A 19,321-nucleotide genomic window follows, 5' to 3' on the forward strand; every position below is an offset into this window, starting at 1 on the left:
TTTTTTTGCAGTATTACTTTTGTGTCTTGTTGCAAACAGTTGTTGGAATGTTTGTATTCTGTACAGGCTTCCTCCTTTTCACTCTGTCAATTAGGTTAGTACTGTGGAGTAACAATGTTGATCCATCCTCAGCCCCCCCCACCCCCCCCACCACCACCATTCTTGAGACACACGGGAAACTGTTGAGCATGAAAAACCCAGCAGAGTTGCAGTTCTTGACACACCTGTTTGCCTGGCACCTACTACCATACCCCGTTCAAAGGCACTTACGTCTTTTATCTTGTCCACTCAGCCTCTGAATGGCACACATACACAATCCATGTCTCAATTGTCTCAAGGCTTAAAAATCCTTCTTTAGCCTGTCTCCTCCCCTTCATCTACACGGATTGAAGTGGATTTAACAAGTAGCATCAATAAGGGATCAAAGCTTTCACCTGGATTCAGCTGGTCAGTCTATGTCATGGAAAGAGCAGGTGTTCTTAATGTTTTGTATACTTGGCACATTTTTCAACTGTGCTGTAATTTTTCAGAAAAGCTCTGAGCCTTTCTATTCTCATACTTTCTACAGATTATAAATTAAAGATGAATATGTTAACTAAGAGTATTGTTATTATTATTATTATTATTGACCTCTCTGGTCTTTGTGGTTGAATCTGTGTTTGAAATTCCCTGCTCGACTGAGGGACCTTACAGATAATTGTATGAGTGGGGTATAGAGATGAGGTAGTCATTCAAAAATAATGTAAAACACTACTATTGCGCACAGAGTGAGTCCATGCAACTTATTTACGCTTGCCATAACAAAGGGGTTGAGTATTTATTGACTGAAAACATTTCAGCTTTTCATTTGTAATTAGGAAATCATTACAAATGGAAATATTTGGAAAAACATTATTCAACCTTGACATTGTGAGGTATTGTGTGTAGGTCAGTGACAACAAATCTCAATGAAATACTTTTTTTCATTCAGGCTGTAATACAATAAAATGTGGAAAAAGTCAAGGGGTGTGAGTACTTTCTGAAGGCACTGTAGTTGTTTTATTATTTTTTTTAAATGTATTAACATCTTTTTTCCCCCTGATAGTTAAATAAGAATTGATTAATAATCTGGTAATTTTGTATGGGTTTTTCAACACTGATGGTGGAATGTCCGTTTTTTTATTCTGCTAGCTAGCTAACAAAACTGGAACTGGGAGTAGCTGGAACTGGGAGCTGTTTTTGTTTGAATGTGGACATCGACTTTAACAGCTTTAGAGGCACTGAGAAGTGCAGCAAGTGGATTGCGGACCGTAAATACGAGTACAACTACTCTCATGATAACCGATGTGTGGTGGGCTTTCCGGCGCAAATGGCTACACTTCCGGGTGTGCTACACATCGGTACTGTAGGGGAGTAGCTAGCCAGCGACCTACGGAGTCCATAAGGAGAGGCTGAGGACGTCGGAGACAGTGATGTGTGCTGACGGCTGGCGGACCTGTCTCTGACTCTGATATGACCACTGAACTCCCTAGCTGCGGCTGTGGCCAAGAATGTGCTCCCTCATCCCTCCACCGCTCAGACCATTCTACCTCCATTCTTGCCTCCCAGATGTTTTGATTTTGTTCAATTTGTTGTATCTCATCTTATTCATTTAAATGTTTATTGTATGTTTTACTGTAATTCAGCTTTTAGCTGCCATAGTACCCATGAAACGAAATGCAATGAATCATTATCATCATCATAGTCAAACAGTAGTTTGTTATACTAAGTAAGAATATTTTGAGTGGTATCAACTTTTATGATATTTCTCCCCTCCAGGATCCAGTTGACCTTGACTGGAAGCTCAGGGGCTGACATTTGGGTAGAAGCACCAGAAGCTGCTCAACATCCAGATCCCAGAAATGTCTATAGTCATGACCCTCTGCAGCATCCCGGGGGCTGTCATCAACTTCATGCAGGTGTTGATTCTTCTACTTTTCTGTCTATTTGCATGGATTTTGTGTTGTTTCCTATGCAGACATGTTCTGTGGTGGCACAGGACGAAATCTTGAGCCATTGTCAGAGGAAGAAATCGGGAAGACCTCTGCAGACATTGATTCCACAGGAAAAAGGTAAGTGTAACTGAAATCTATTGCTGTTTTTGTAGTTGCTATATTATCTTCATTCAGCTTTGGTAAAGTTACTGTGTATTTGCAATCTTACATAGGGAGGATAACAAGTGGTTTCTCCGAAAAACTCACGACTCTTCCTGGGAAGCTGTTTGTCTTTTAATACTATATGCCTGGGCAGTCGGAGGAGTCCTCAACCATGTGGATGACTGATGATTTCCTGCAAACTACTAAAGACAAAAGCTATTGAATGTTGCACAAGCATCCAAACTCTGATCCACAAGTTGTTTGAAGGCGCACTTTGCGATATGTGAATAGAATAATTAATATAGCCCAATAATAATTTAAATCCATTACATTTTCTATATTGGAGAAGTTATCCCTCTTCCATCAAACTTGCTTTTGTCTCTGAATATTCCAGGTGTGTCTTTACCAGCGTGGAATCGTATGATCTTCAAGTACATTGTGGATCTCATCGTTCCCTGGGATGAGTTGGTTCCTAGCACAGAGAGTCTCATACACAAAGGTCTGCTCACACCTTTACCCCGATGGAGTGCAGCAAGCATCCATACACTTTTCAAATCGTACCATTCAAGAGTATTAAGTTCAAGTTCAACTTTATTTACCGTATGTAATACATACTATACACTGGAAATCATACTCATCAGAGCTCTCACATTAAAAACAACAGCATTAAAATTTGTGATCTTTTTTTGCTTCAGTAGATTATTAAAAAGCTAGCCGGCTACCACCCGGTTACTCAACCCTGCGCCTTTGAGGCTGCAGGGTTCACTGGTAACTTTAATAATGGAACACTAGTCACTTTAATAATGTTTACATACTGCTTTACTCATTTCATATGAAAAATACTATATTCTATTCTACTATTTTAGTCAATGCCACTCCGACATTGCTCGTCCTAATATTTATATTTCATTCCATTATTTTACTTTTAGATATGTGTGTATTGTTGTGAATTGTTAGATACTACTGCACTGTTTGGAGCTAGGAACACAAGCATTTCGCTACACCCGCAATAACATCTGCTAAATATCTGTATGTGACCAATAAAATTGATTTGAGTTTCAACAAGCACTTTGTTACTCCCACTGCCAGCCATGCTGCCCCTGTCCCCTTTTGAGTTCTCCCTCAGAGCACACCCCCCCCCCCGCTTCTCCTTCCACCCAGTACAGGAGAATGAGGTGCTGTAATCTGGACCCTTACAAATCACCTGTGCTCGATGATCTTCCATCCCTTGCCTCTTCAACCTCTCCTTACAAAAACATCTGAAGTCCCACAGGATTGGAAAGCTGCTACCAATCATACCACTCTTCAAAGGGGGCAACAGGCTATCTCCATCTTGCCTTTCTAAAGTTTTTGAATGTCTGCTCAACCAACAGTTAACCAGCCAATCGGGGTCCCACAGTGTTCTTTCTGCGATGCAGTCTGGCATCAGAACTGGCCATAGTAGGTGAAGGCCAGAGTACCTCTGCAACACTGACGGTTCTAATGACATCACATCTGTTTTTGACAACAAGCATTTTTTATTGATCTCTAAAGCCTTTTGATTCTGTTAAGCACTGCATTCTGCTCAATAGACGAATCAACCTAGGGTTCTCAGAGGATTGTCTAGCCTGGTTTGAAAACTATTTCTCTGGCTGTATACAACGTGTCAAATCCGAGGGCCTGCTGTCCCAACCACTGGCTGTATACATGGCAGTTCCACAATAATTGATTCTTGGGCCGGACCTATTCTCTGTGTATATTAACAATGTTGCACATTCTACCAGTGACTCCCTCATCCACCTTTATGCGGACACTATCCTGTACACAACTGGCCCCTCCCTGAACACTGTGTTGACCACCCTACAACATAGCTTTAACAACATCCAGCATGCCTTCTCAATACCAAAAAACTAAATGTATGCTCTTCAACCGGAACCTATCTCAACCTGCCTGCCCTCCTAACATTCTCACCCTGAAGGGGTCAGAGCTAGAGTATGTCGACACACCTTGGTATATGGCTGGAATGATCACTCTCATTGCATACCCACATCACCCACCTTCAGTCTAAAGTTAAATCCAGAATTGTTTTCCTCTACCGCAACAAAACATGCACCCAATCTGCCAAGCACACCTTTGTAAAAAATGAGCATCCTGCCAATTCTGGACTATGGCGAAGTAGTTTACAGGCGTGCCCGCCAAACCTCTCTTAATAAACTACACGTAATTTACCACACTGCCATCTGCTTTGTTACCAGTGCCCCCTTCAACACTCATCTCTGTGTCCTTTGAACCCTGGGTCAACTGTCACCCTGACGCCAGACCCACTGGGACCAATTTATTTACAAGTAGGCAAGTCCCCCCTCTACCTCAGCTCACTCCTCAGCAACCTGCACTCTGGTAGATATCACACTGGTCATTCCGTCATTCATTCCAGTTTTCAGTTGCCAACTGCTGCAAAGTTATGCCTCTTGGCGAGGTCATTATTGTAAATGAGAATTGGTTCTCAATGGACTTATCTGGTTAAATAAAGGTTAAATAAATTCAGTAATTCAACTTCTAGCTGCAAATGTGTACATGAAATAAACTCAAACTAGATATGAAGATTACGTCCAGAATCTGGATCACCTGCTGATAACCCAATTTCTGAAATTGTTTATAAGCTCCCAGGTCCTTCAGAACAAGGTAGCCAGACTGTGTGTGGATATTCACCACAGATGGCTGCTCAGTACCTGCAGGAGATGAGGAGGCTCTACTACCTAGTCCCTAGCACCTTTACTGGGTACATTGACTCCTTTACCAAGATGTGTCGTTCAGGGGGCTTCAAGCTTGATTGATGTGGAAGAAGAGATGATGATGATGCAAGAAACAATCCTGCGGCAACAGGAAATGTGAATTACTATATGGATTATAATTAATGGACATTTTTGTCGGGGTTGATACATTTCTCATTAAGGCAAATTAAGTCTGAAATTTCGGTGTAAACTACAAACTTTAGAAGCCTTTTTAAAACTCAAATGCGCTACAAGTTTACATTTCCGGAGTGGTCAAATTACGATCCTACATCTGTACAAACACATTCGCGTGCACACACACACTTTGATAAATGTGCTCTCTGTTGACTGTGGGTAACATTTTGTTTATGTAAACAATTTGTTTTATTTTGTGTTGTAAAATTGTAGAATTCCACAGCTGATTTAAATAAAGTTTTTCCTCTGTTAGAGAAAGCAGTTCCAGCTTAAGGTGCTCATTTCAGAAATAAGGCAAGTGAACATAAACATGCTTAATTCTTCACCTAAGCATGCCTTTTGCCTTCATAAACAGTTGGGGGGGGGGGGGTTCAACAGTTTCCAACTATTGATTTGAGGCAGTCACACTGTCACTATCAATATCTAATACTGGATTAATTGTGTGCAATAACCTTGGAGTAAGGCTGTTTTTCTTACCCTCTCTCCCACTAGTAGGACTTGGGATGGGCACAGGGACACTTAAAGGTTATTTTACACCTTTGCAATTCATCGAGACTGTGGTGTAGTGTCCTTATTTTCCTCGTCTAGGCACGGACCCAGCCTCCCACCTGGTATGTCTGGCCCAGGAGCCGAGGGGCAGCAGCTGCACCTGGACATGGTGTCTCTGGGTCCTAAGGGCAGAGTAGCTCATCTACAAGGCCCAGGTCCTCAAGGGCCGCTGGCTCTTCCCGCAGACCTGCCACCTGGCTGCTTGCTTTGTGCCTAGACTGCAAACCGTGGTCAAGCTCTGAGTGGACAACAAAACTTATTGGTGCGCCGCACTGTTTTGAACTTTTATATTTGCATGTTTTATGAGTTAATATAATATTTATGTCAATGGCTAATGCCGTGTGAGACAACTAATGATGTAGTATGTTTGTTGAAACCATGTCGAAGCACAAGAGGGTCCTGTGAGATTACCTCGAGGTGTGGTCCTCTCAGGTGCCGGCAGCACACAGGACCCAGCTGTAGATGGATGCCCTCCTCAGGTTGAAATGAAATGGCTCATACCTGGACCCTCATTTCTGTCTGTGGCTGTACGCTAAACCAGACCCAGTGTTCCCTGCCTCCATCCTGCAGAGCCATCAAGGTCTTCAGTCCCACAGCTCACCATTAGAGGGCGAACCACCTATAGAAGTATACACTGAGTGCACAAAACATTAGGAACAACTCCCTAATATTGAGTTGCACCCCATTTTGCCCTCAGAACAGCCTCAATTCGTTGGGGCACAGACTCTACAAGGTGTCAAAAGCGTTCCACAGCGATGCTGGCCCATGTTGACTCCAATGCTTTCCACAGTTGTGTCAGGTTGGCTGGACATCCATTGTGTGGTGGACCATTCTTGATACACATGGGAAACTCTTGAGCATGAAAAACCCAGCAGTGTTGCAGTTCTTGACACACTCTAACTGGTGCGCCTTGCACCTACTACCATATCCCGTTCAAAGGCACATAAATATTTTCTCTTGCCCCTTCACGCTCTGAATGGCACACATACACAATGTCTTAGTTGTCTCAAGGCTTAAACATATTTCTTTACCCTGTCTCCTCCCCTTCCTCTACACTGATGGAAGTGGATTTAACAAGTGACATCAATAAAGGATCATAGCTTTCACCTGGATAGTCTGTGTCATGGAAAGACATGTCCCTAATGTTTTGTGCACACAGTATAGTTAGGGATTTTATTTGTATGGTGTACCCATGAGTGAACCAGTCAAATTGCCATCGTCTGAGGGGCTTTGTCTCTTCTTGGGATTCTACACAGAACACAACAATATCTATTGTTATTACAAATCCATTGCTAATGATTCTGTTCCTGAAGATAGCTGGAGAGCCTCGGTTAATAATACAGCAACTTCACTTCCTGTCCTGTAGATAGCGGTGGAGCCTCCTTCACACCATGAGTCCCAGTGGAGAGGTGACAGAGGAGCTTCTGTAAGATAAAATGCAGCCCAGCCTGGAAGAAGCCTCTGCTTCTTTAACACATTGATACAACAACCAATAGGATAATTGTGATGTCATATGGAATCATGTAGTAACCCCCAAAAAAGTGTTAAACAAATCTAAATACATTTTATATTTGAGATTCTTCAAAGTAACCACCCTTTGGCCTTGATGACAGCTTTGCACACTATTGCCGTTGTCTCATGAGGTAGTCACCTGAATTGCATTTCAATTGACAGGTGTGCCTTGTTAAAAGTTCATTTGTGGAATTTATTTCCTTCTTAATGCGTTTGAGCCAATCAGTTGTGTTGACAAGGTAGGGGTGGTATACAGAAAATGGTCCAGATTTACCAAATAGGGCTAAATCCATATTATGGCAAGAACAGCTCAAATAAGCAAAGAGAAATGACAGACTATCATTACTTTAAGACATGAAGGTCAGTCAATATTGAACATTTCAAGAACTTTGAAAGTTTCTTCAAGTGCAGTCAGAAAAACCATCAAGTGCTATGATGAAACTGGCTCTCATGAGGACCGCCACAGGAAAGGAAGACCCAGAGTTACCTCTGAGTAGAGGATAAGTTCATTAGAGTTACCAGCCTCAGAAATTGCAGCCCAAATAAATGCTACACAGAGTTCAAGGAACAGACACATCTCAACATCAACTGTTCAGAGGAGACTGCGTGAATTAGGCCTTCATGGTCGAATTGCAGCAAAGAAACCACTACTATGGGACACCAATAAGAAGAAGAGACTTGATTGTGCCAAGAAACACGAGGAATGGACATTAGACCGGTAGAAATCTGTCCTTTGGTCTGATGAGTCAAAATTTGACATTTTTGGTTCCAACCGCCGTGTCTTTGTGTGACGCAAAGTAGGTGAACGGATTATCTCCGCATGTGTGGTTCCCACCGTGAAGCATGGAGGAGGAGGTGTGATGGTGTGGGTTGCCTTGCTGGTGACACTGTGCATGATTTATTTTGAATTCAAGGCACAATTAATCAGCATGGCTACCACAGCATTCTGCAGTGATACAAAATCCCATCTGGTTTGCATTTAGTGGGACTATCATTTGTTATTCAACAGGACAATGACCCAACACACCTCCAGGCTATGTAAGGGCTATTTGACCAAGAAGGAGATTAATGGACCTGGCCTCCACAATCACCCAACCTCAACCCAATTGAGATGGTTTGGGATGAGTTGGACCGTACAGTAAAGGAAAAGCAGCCATCAAGTGCTCAGCATATGTGGGAACTCCTTCAAGACGGTTGGAAAAGCATTCCAGGTGAAGCTGGTAGAGAGAAGGCCAATAGTGTGCAAAGCTGTCATCAAGGTAAATGGTGACTACTTTGAAGAATCTAAAATGTCAAATATATTTTGATTTGTTTCAAACTTCTTTGGTTCCTACATGATTCCATGTGTTATTTCATAGTTTTGATGTCTTCATTATTATTCTACAATTTAGAATATAATTTAAATAGAAAAAAATAACGAAAAGCCTTTGCATGAGCAGGCGTGTCCAAACCTTTGACTGGCACTGTATGTCACATAATGAAATATTACAGACAATACTTTAAAATAACCTCAAGCAAAACTGTATTTGTATGTTATTCTTTGTGTCTACATTGAGACCATTACATTATATTTTCTTCAATGCTAGCTGGTCCCAGTGTAGAGCCTACATAGAGAACATGCAGGACAAGGACATGGCGGAAGTTATTGGCATCAACAGCAGGGCAGAAATGGTGATACTGCAGAACCAGACCCAGCAGCTGCTACACACCATAGTCAGCCTGCAGCCCAGGTTCTATGACAGCAGCCTGCTGGCAAGGTGGGTCCCATAACCGGGTTCAAAAACTATTTGAAATACTAATATCTGGGCTTGATTGAGCTCCTCTGGAAGAATGAAACCAAAAGAATAATCTCAAGAGTGCAAACTCTACCCATCTGGCACTCCAGGTACGCAAAAGCAAAAATTACTTAAAGATTTCAAATAGTATTTGAACCCAGGTCTACTCCATACTATAGTCAACCTGCAGCTCAACTATCAGACAGCAGCCTGCTGGCCAGGTGGGTCTGGGTCCCCCTCCAGCAGAAACACAACAACATAGATGTAATCAAATGGCTACACGGACTATTTTTCAGTGTGTGCCCCCCCGACCCCTCTTTTACGCTGCTGCTACTCTCTGTTTATCATATATGCATAGTCACTTTAACTATACATTCATGTACATACTACCTCATTTGTCCCGGCCAACCAGTGCTCCTGCACATTGGCTAACCGGGCTATCTGAATTGTGTCCCGCCACGCACCACCCACCAACCCCTCTTTCACGCTACTGGTACTCTCTGTTCATCATATATGCATAGTCCCTTTAACATTTACATTACATTTACATTTAAGTCATTTAGCAGACGCTCTTATCCAGAGCGACTTACAAATTGGTGCGTTCACCTTAAGACATCCAGTGGAACAGCCACTTTACAATAGTGCATCTAAATCTTTTAAGGGGGGAGGGGTGAGAAGGATTACTTTATCCTATCCTAGGTATTCCTGAAAGAGGTGGGGTTTCAGGTGTCTCCGGAAGGTGGTGATTGACTCCGCTGTCCTGGCGTCGTGAGGGAGTTTGTTCCACCATTGGGGGGCCAGAGCAGCGAACAGTTTTGACGTTTGATTGTGTTAAACAAACCAGTTGATTGCAGTGAAACCAAACATGACTGGAAAAGTCATGTTCTGTGTGGGTAATTTACCTGGAATGTGTTGTCGAAAATGGAATGAGACGGAATTCACAACAAGCGGTTCACAAAATGTTTCGTGTTAGGCTATAAAAACGGATTTTATCAAACAAAAGATCATTCATTGTGTAACAACGAGCATTGGAATTGCAAACAGATGAAGATCATCAAAGGTAAACAATTTATTTTAATGCAGTTTGTGATTATGTTACGCCTGTGCTGGTTAAAACATTTTTTTTTATTGGGCTCTATGCTCAGATAATCGCATCGTATTCTTTCACAGTAAATCCTTTTTTAAATCTGACAACGCAGTTGGATTAGCAAGATTCTAGGCTTTCGATACATGTGAGACACTTGTATTTTCATGAATGTTTATTATGACTATTTATGTAGCGATCACCGTATGTTGTGGAATTTCAGCCAGCTAGCGGGTTCCGTGCACAGAGAGGTTAAAGGAGAGAGCAAGGCACTCACAGCCAAGGTAAAAGTCCACGATTCCAACATGGATTGTCTACCCAGGGAAAACAGGGTGATGAAGGAGGCGCTACTAGACATACAAATGTTGTAGCATGCGTGAAAATCCATTTTTTTCTGGGATTCCTGAGGACGCCTCCAATAATCCAGAGGGCACGATCAGAGAATTCATGGAGTTGGAGAGACAAGACTAAGGGTCCCTGACCAATCCTCGCAAAATTTGAACACTACCATCAAAAGGAGCTGATCAAAAGCAGGGGAAAGGAGCTTAAAAAGGGAACAAATTCAGCCTCAATGACCAATTTCCAAGGGAGATAAACGAACGTCATAAGAGACTGTATCCAGTACAACGGCAATAGAGGGAGAAGGTTAAGCGTGCCTTTCTCATTGTGGACAAACTCTTTATAGATGGTCTTATGGAGCTGTCTCTGAATAGCTGTCCATAGCTGTACTAAATTCTATAGGGACTTTAGGTTACGAAAAAAAAGAAAGTATGGGAAATGTAAAATTATCTGAACACTATGAAGTGGATATGAACACACAGGTACTCATTTACATGCTCACTTACACATACGGACTTATACATACACACGATCTCACTCTTCTCACTCTCCCTTTCTCTCTTTCCACTCACTCCATTGTCAAACTGTTTTATAATTTAATATATTTCTTGTTTGTCTACAAGTTTATATACGTTTACAACAAGCATGGGGAAGATATCAGAATAGATGCATTGGGGAATAATAACGTATTGTATGGAACACATTTATACTGTAGTGAAGCCGTCTCTAGAGTAATGCAAGGTCTCTCAAGATCACGTGAAAAGTCAATTGCTATGGAAATGCTGGGATGTGTTTTTCAATGATGTTAAAGGTAATTATGACGCAACTATGACAGTGATACGATATGGATTACAATTATCATCATGACTATTAAGGCTGTACACACTACATGTTACACACAGACAATCAACCATGCAAATTGGCCGAGTTATTATTTATTTGGACATCACACATTATAGTCTTACTCTTATACAGATATTGTACACACACTCACTAAATCACATCCAATATCATACACATCAACCCACTCAGATTTACTACACACAATATCTTGTCTCAATTTTCTAACATCTGTGGCATTGGCTCACAGGCAAACAGGCAAGGGAATAAAACAAATATTGCTAGAACCTATTTCTGGAATTCTAAATATCAGACATTTGAAAGCTCTAATGTTGACCGTCACAATACCTCTGATGGCAGTAACCTTACAAGCACTAATTATGGCCAAAGGAATATAACATATACTGTTTACAGGAAATTCACTCTACATCCTTAAAGGAACTCAAAAGGTGTGATGATATTAATGAACAAAAATGTCGATCTGAATGTGCAAATAGTAAGGAACGAGGAAGGTGGATCTTTTTGAACATGAAAGTGGACGAAAAATAGATTTGGCTCATTAATCTATGTGGTCCAAATAAGGATGATCCATACTTCTTTGAAAACATTTAAATCAATTTATTGAACTTACAGGCGACAAATGATCAAATCATTATGGTAGGAGACTATAACACAGTGTTAAGTATCTCAATGGACCGTAAAGGTCGACAAACTATCATCACCGTGCCCTGAAGGAAATCACAAATATTATGGACACATTAGAAACACTGGATATTTGGAGACTAAAAAATCCCAACCTAGTGAGATATACATGGATGAGACCTAATCAAGCTAGTTATCTTGACTACTTTCTTATCTCTCTTGCATCAAAACGTTTTAATAGGAGACAGAATGCGATCGGATCATGATCTAATTGGCATTCACATAACTTAGATTTTCCACGTGGACGGGATATTGGAAATTTAATCAAAGTTTACTGGAGGACAACTTATTTTTAACTAAGACAAAATCATTTATAACTGAGTTTTTCCAGTATAATATAGGTTCAGCAAATCCCCTTATTGTTTGGGGTACCTTCAGAGGTTATTCAATTCAATATTCATCAATAATAATTTTAAGAAGCCGTTTCTGGCTAAAGAGACAAGACTAACAAGGGAAATCCATGAACTAATAGTGCAAGTAGACAGCAATAAAAACAATACTACAGAGATACAAAATAAGTTAGAGGGAAAAAAAAGAACCTGAGGAACTTATTCAAGAACGATCTAATGTAATCTATTACAAAAATAAAGCAAACTGGATGGAATATAGAGAAAAATGCACAAGATTCTTCCTGAATCTCCAATATAGAAACACCAACAAAAATGATTTGCAGAAACTCGTTACTCCGAATGATATTTTAAGAGGAAGCTAATTATTTTAGGAAGATGTTCTTTTCCATCCCATCCTCTCCCACTGAATGAAGATTATGGTAAGTTATTCTTTCCAAATAATATACAAAATAGAAAATTAACAAATGTACAGAAAAGATCAGTGAGAAAACCAAATTAGAGGAAGAACTTTGAGGCTATTAAATCTTTTCAGTCTGGAAAAACCCCAGGGCTTGATGGCATACCGGTAGAGGTATATCAAGCCTTTTTTGATATACTAAAAGCTCCATTGTTAGATTGGTTTAACTACTCCTATAGAAATGGTAGTCTGTCAGGTACTAAACAGGAATGTCTGATTTATCTTATTAAAAACAAGATCCAGACAGCATATATAAAGACCCAGTACATCTAAAAAACTGGAGGCCCCTTACACTTCAATGTTGTGATGCAAAAATACTAGCAAAATGCATAGCACTCAGAATTAAAAAGGTTTTTAACAGGTATTGTTCATCCTGATCAGACAGGTTTTTTTACATGGACGATACAATGGGGATAATATACTATAACTACTAGAAATAATAGAACATCATGAAACATCTAAGAAGCCAGGCCTGGTATTGGCTTTTGAAAAGGACTTTGATAAAGTAAGACTGGATTTGATTTATAAATGCCTGGATTTTTTCAATTTCAGTGATTCTCTTATAAAACGGGTCAAAATAATGTATAGCAACACCAGGTGTAAAATAGTAAGTAACAGCTACTTCTCAGAGTTTTGAATTGTCAAGAGGAGTTAAACAAGGCTGTCCGCTGTCACCATATCTATTCGTTATGGCCACCGAAATGCTAGCTATTAAAATCAGATCCAATAACATTAGAGGATTAGAAATCCAAGGTTTAAAAACAAACAGTGTCCATGTATGCCGATGACAAGTTTTATATTATGTCTGCAAGCTAGATCCCTGCAATGTCTCATTAAAGAACTAGATAACTTTTCTGTACTCTCTGGACTAAAACCTAATTATGATAAGATTAAAAATTACGTATTGGTTCTTTAAAAAAAATATAACTTTTACATTACCCTGCAGTTTACATATAAAGTGGGCTGATGGTGAAGTAGACATACTTGGTATTCATATCCCAAAAGACATAAATAAGCTCTCCACAATTAATTTCAATAGAAATAGATCCTGCAACCATGGAGAGGTCTATTTATGGAACAATTGCCCTGATTAACTCCTTAATCATATCTCAGTTTACTCACTTACTTATGGTGCTGCCTACTCCTGATGATTCGTTTTTTAAATCATATGAGCAAAAAATATTTTGCTTTATTTGGGACGCTAAACCAGACAAAACAAAGCGTGCCCATCTATATAATGCATATAAATTTGGTGGGTTGAGGTTATTAAATATAAAACCACTAAACCTCTACTTATTCAAACATTTTAGAGCTGGCCACAATTTCAATTTCATCCCCCTGAAAAGATACAAATATTATGGCTGAACTCAAATGTGCTGGTTGATAAAATACCTGTATTTATGGGAAAGATGTTTGAAAAGGGTATTTGTTCTTAAACGATATTGTAAATTGGAATGGTAGAGTTGTGTCCTTCACAGAGTTATTATAATTGTACAGGAAGGGCTGCTCAATCCATGAGTACAACCAATTTATTACAGCATTACCCGAAAAATGAGGGGTCAGGGAACTGGTCTGTTTCCACAATATAAAGGATCAAAACTGGTGGAGGAATAAAAATAGCATAAATAGGAAAGTATACCAGTTTAATTTGGAGGACCAGGATGTTGATAACTGCGCCATACAGATTGCAAAATAGTTGGGAAGAGATTTTTATGTACCGATTCCATGGTACAGGGTGTATGAGTTGATATAACGCAAGCTTTCGTGATTTTTAGCTAACATTATTATGTAGAATTCTTGCCACCAACAAAATGTTGAATATTTGGGGCATAAAATCATTGAAGCTCTGCAGATTTTGTTGTGAGAATCAATTGACCATTTATTTTGGAATTGCCCTCAGGTAGCCTGTTTCTGGTCTCAGGTTCAGGAATGACTGAAAATGCATAGCATTGATCTAAAATTGACCCTAGAAATGGTACTGTTAGGAGATCTGGAGAGCCCGGGTCAGTCATTTACTAATATACTAATACTCTTAGTAAAAGTATTTATCTTCAACTCGCATTCTGGATTCTATTCGATAAGATAGATTGAAATTGTACGTTAAACATCACAGCATAGTTGAAAGATATATGTTGCATAGAAATCTGAAGAGGGTGGCCAGCAGAGATAAGTGGGATGGGCTGAGGGTTGGGATGTGGAATTGGAGACAAGTGGGAGTGGAGTTGCTGTGCGAGAAATAGAATGATGGTCAAAGATAAAAGTACAAAATAAAGTAAAAATAAAACATATTAAAAAGCATGTTTGAATGACACTGGGGCAGCAGGGTAGCCTAGTGGTTAGAGCGTTGGACTAGTAACCGAAAGGTTGCAAGTACAAATCCCTGAGCTTACAGTGTACAAATCTGTCATTTGGCCCTGAACAGGCAGTTAAACCCACTGCTCCCGGTAGGTCAACATTGAAAATAAGAATTTGTTCTTAACGGACTTGCCTAGTTAAATAAAAGGTAAAATAAAAATAAATAAACACTGAGAGGCAGTGTTTTTACAGTCAATGCCAGTTTGCCTGAGGCTGATAGCGTGCAGGTGTTTGTGCACACACGCACTCCCTCTCATTCAAATAAACGCATACAAGAACACACACATACATGTAATAGCGCCAGACATGCACACAAACATATACAGTTGGCATTGCTGTTATGCTTTTAGTTGTCCAGCTATTGGGGAACTTGGAGGGTTCGGGTTTACGTTTTTTGGCCTGGTGGGAGATATGTCAACGTGCCCTTGAGCAGGGCATTGACCCTGGATGCTTCTGTGTGTCCCTCTAAATGAGTCTGTTGGATGATTGATATGATGTAGTTGTTGAGCAGCTTCACTGCAAGTATATTGTATGTTTCAGATATTCAATTAAAAAAAAAATAGATCCTTGTCACGGATGGGGTATTGGAACAAACGACCACACCGGGTTCCACTCATATCAGCTAAAAACAAAGAGAAGAGACTCCAGTTGGAACGCCATCACCAACACTGGACAATTGAGGAGTGGAAAAACATTGCCTGGTGCAAAGGATCCCGGTTCCTGCTGCGCCATGCTGATGGCAGAGTCAGGGTTGGACACTAGCAGCATGAGTCCATGGACCCATAATGCCTGGTGTCAACAGTGCATGCTGGTCACAGTGGTGTATTGGTGTGGGGAATATTTTCCTGGCACAAGATAAGTCCCTTTATACAAACTGAGCAACGATTGAACGCCACAGCACATCTGAACATTGTTGCTGGTCAATCCGAAAAGAGCATCTTTGGGATCAGATGGAACGGGCTGTTCGCAGTATGAATGTACCGCCGTCCAATCTTTCATTTTATTTCACCTTTATTTAACCAGGTAGGCTAGTTGAGAACAAGGTTCTCATTCGCAACTGCGACCTGGACAAGACAAAGCACATATCTACATGTACATACTACCTCAATCAGCCTGACTAATGTGTCTGTATGTAGCCTCGCTACTGTATATAGCCTGTCTTTTTACTGTTGTTTTATTTCTTTACCTACCTATTGTTCACCTAATACCTTTTTTGCACTATTGGTTAGAGCCTGTAAGTAAGCATTTCACTGTAAGGTGAAACACCTGTTGTATTCAGCGCACGTGACAAATAAACTTTGATTTCATTACATGTTCACTTATCCTTTTCAGTGTTGGGGTAGCTACTCTGAAAATGTAGTTTACCGAGCTATTACTTCACACTGGAAGATTTTAAGCTACACTAAAGCAACCCTTAAGAAAAATATTGTTCACTGCAATTTGTCCTATTAAACAAAACAAACAAACATTTAAAGTGAAAATTATACAGGTCTGATGCTGAAAAAGAAAGGAAATGATTGCCTACTTCACCCATGTTTGATTTCTGTAAAAAAAAAAGTTGTGTGTAGTTCCAGTAGTTAGCTACACTGCTACATGGCAAAATAAATAATGAATTACCGAAAACACTTCCAAGATTTTAATTTAGTTCAACTACTGTACCTACTACTGCAAAATGTAATTAAATTAGTTGTTGAACTACTCCCAACACTGCCTACTCACCATGATAGTCCCCTCAGACTAGAAGGTAGGTTTACACCACCCTGTTCACCATGTTAGTCCCCTCAGACTGGAAGGTAGGTCTACACCACCCTGTTCACTATGTTAGTCCCCTCAGACTGGAAGGTGGGTCTACACCACCCTGTTAGTCTCCTCAGACTGGAAGGTAGGTCTACACCACCCTGTTCACCATGTTAGTCCCCTCAGACTGGAAGGTAGGTCTATACCACTCTGCTCACCATGATAGTCCCCTCAGACTGGAAGGTAGGTTTACACCACCCTGTTCACCATGTTAGTCCCCTCAGACTGGAAGGTAGGTCTACACCACCCTGTTCACCATGTTAGTCCCCTCAGACTGGAAGGTAGGTCTACACCACCCTGTTCACCATGTTAGTCCCCTCAGACTGGATGGTAGGTCTACACCACCCTGTTCACCATGTTAGTCCCCTCAGACTGGAAGGTAGGTCTACACCACCCTGTTCACCATGTTAGTCCCCTCAGACTAGAAGGTAGGTCTACACCACTCTGCTCACCATGATAGTCCCCTCAGACTGGATGGTATAGAAGTAAACCCTCTCCATAGCTATTATGCTCTAAATAAACTGCAATTGATGAAACTTGGATAAGAAGTAATAGCTCTGTCTTTTGTTGTTTCCTCAGCATACCACCCTGCATACCACTGCTGGCTTGTTTCTGAGGCTAAGCAGGGTTAGTCCTGGTCAGTTCCTGGATGGGAGACCAGATGCTGCTGGAAGTGGTGTTGGAGGGCCAGTAGGAGGCAGTCTTTCCTCTGGTCTAATTTTTTTTTTTTAAATGTCCCAATGCCCCATGGCAGTGATTGGGGACACTGTCCTGTGTAGGGTGCTGTCTTTCGGAAGGGATGTTAAACAGGTGTCCTGACTCTCTGAGGTCATTAAAGATCCCATGGCACTTATCGTAAGAGTAGAGGTGTTAACCCTGGTGTCCTGGCTAAATTCCCAATCTGGCCCTCAAACCGTCACCTAATAACCCCCAGTTTACAATTGGCTCATTCATCCCTCTCCCCTGTAACTATTGCAGGTCGTTGCTGCAAATGAGAAAGTGTTCTCAGTCAACTTACTTGGTAAAATAACGGATTAAAATAAAGTAGTACTGCTCGTATAAGGTTTTGGGTTTGTGGATCCTGGACCTGGAACAAAGTGTATTTCTTCAGAGCCTGGGCAGACAACATCAATATCAACCTTAAGGAAAAATATAAACATTGATTAAATAAGTTAACATATACATATTTAATCCTGTATTGTTGAAACTATTCAAAAACCTTTATTATTATTGTCATTTAATATTAATGGGCATCTTCATATTCATTTGAATATTGTATATGGGCGTAAGACCTTTAAACAGATCGACATTCACAAGTTTGCAGGGCCAGACGGATTACCAGGAAGTGTACTGTGAGCATACGCTGACCAACAGGCAAGTGTCTTCACTGACATTTTCAACGTCTCCCTGTCTGAGTCTGTAATACCAAAATGTTTCAAGCAGACCACCATAGTGCTTGTGCCCAAGAACACTAAGGTAATCTGCCTAAATGACTACCGAACCGTAGCACTCACGTCTGTAGCCATGAAGTGCCTTGAAAGGCTGGTCATGGCTCACATCAACACCATTTTCCCAGAAATCCTAGACCCACTCCAATTTGAATACCGCCCCAATAGATCCACAGATGATGCAATCTCTAGTGCACTCCACACAGCCCTTTCCCACCTGGACAAAAGGAACACAAATGTAACTAGGCAAGTCAGTTAAGAACAGATTCTTATTTATAATGACGGCCTGCACCGGCCAAACCTGGACGACGCTGGGCCAATTGTGCGCCGCACTATGGGATTCCCAATCACGGCTAGTTGTGATACAGCCTGGATTTTTAGAGTTGAAGAAGACCCAACTACATATACACATGCTTGTTAGAGCATCTCGAAGAAATGAAGTGGGTATAATCTAATTTTACCAACATTTCTCAAATTGCCTGCCCAAAGGAAAGGCACCATGTGGGAAAAATGCTGTTTTCCTATATTTTCAGGTTTTCACTCTCAATATCCAAACTTTTCATCCACATCAATGCTTAAACTACATCAACCTACCATTTATGAGGTCTGCAGAAAAATTGTGTGGGGGGGGCGAATTGGAGAGTGTAGTTGCCCTTTTAATTCAGAGGTGTTTCTGTACTGTACTATGTATGCTTCCTGTTCTTGAGGCTCTGTTGCAGGTCAGTCTTAGGTAGACTGTTCAGAGAGTGTATTCCTCACTTATCATAGGTATCCTGAATGCATAGGGGGTATATACAGGGAATATTAGGGGTTAATAACATAAGTACTTTAATAAGTAATATTTATTTCCATTCTCCATGAATGTATAATAAATCAAATTTTATTAGTCACATGCGCCGAATACAACAGACGTATAACCTTACAGTGAAATGCTTACTAACGAACCAACAATGCAGTTTAAAAAAATACAGATAAGAATAACAAATAAAAGTAACAAGTAATTAAAGAGCAGCAGTAAAATAACAATAGCGAGACTATATACAGGGGGGTACCG

Source organism: Oncorhynchus nerka, linkage group LG18 (genome assembly GCF_034236695.1).
Source record: "Oncorhynchus nerka isolate Pitt River linkage group LG18, Oner_Uvic_2.0, whole genome shotgun sequence".
In the NCBI taxonomy this organism is placed as follows: domain Eukaryota; kingdom Metazoa; phylum Chordata; class Actinopteri; order Salmoniformes; family Salmonidae; genus Oncorhynchus; species Oncorhynchus nerka.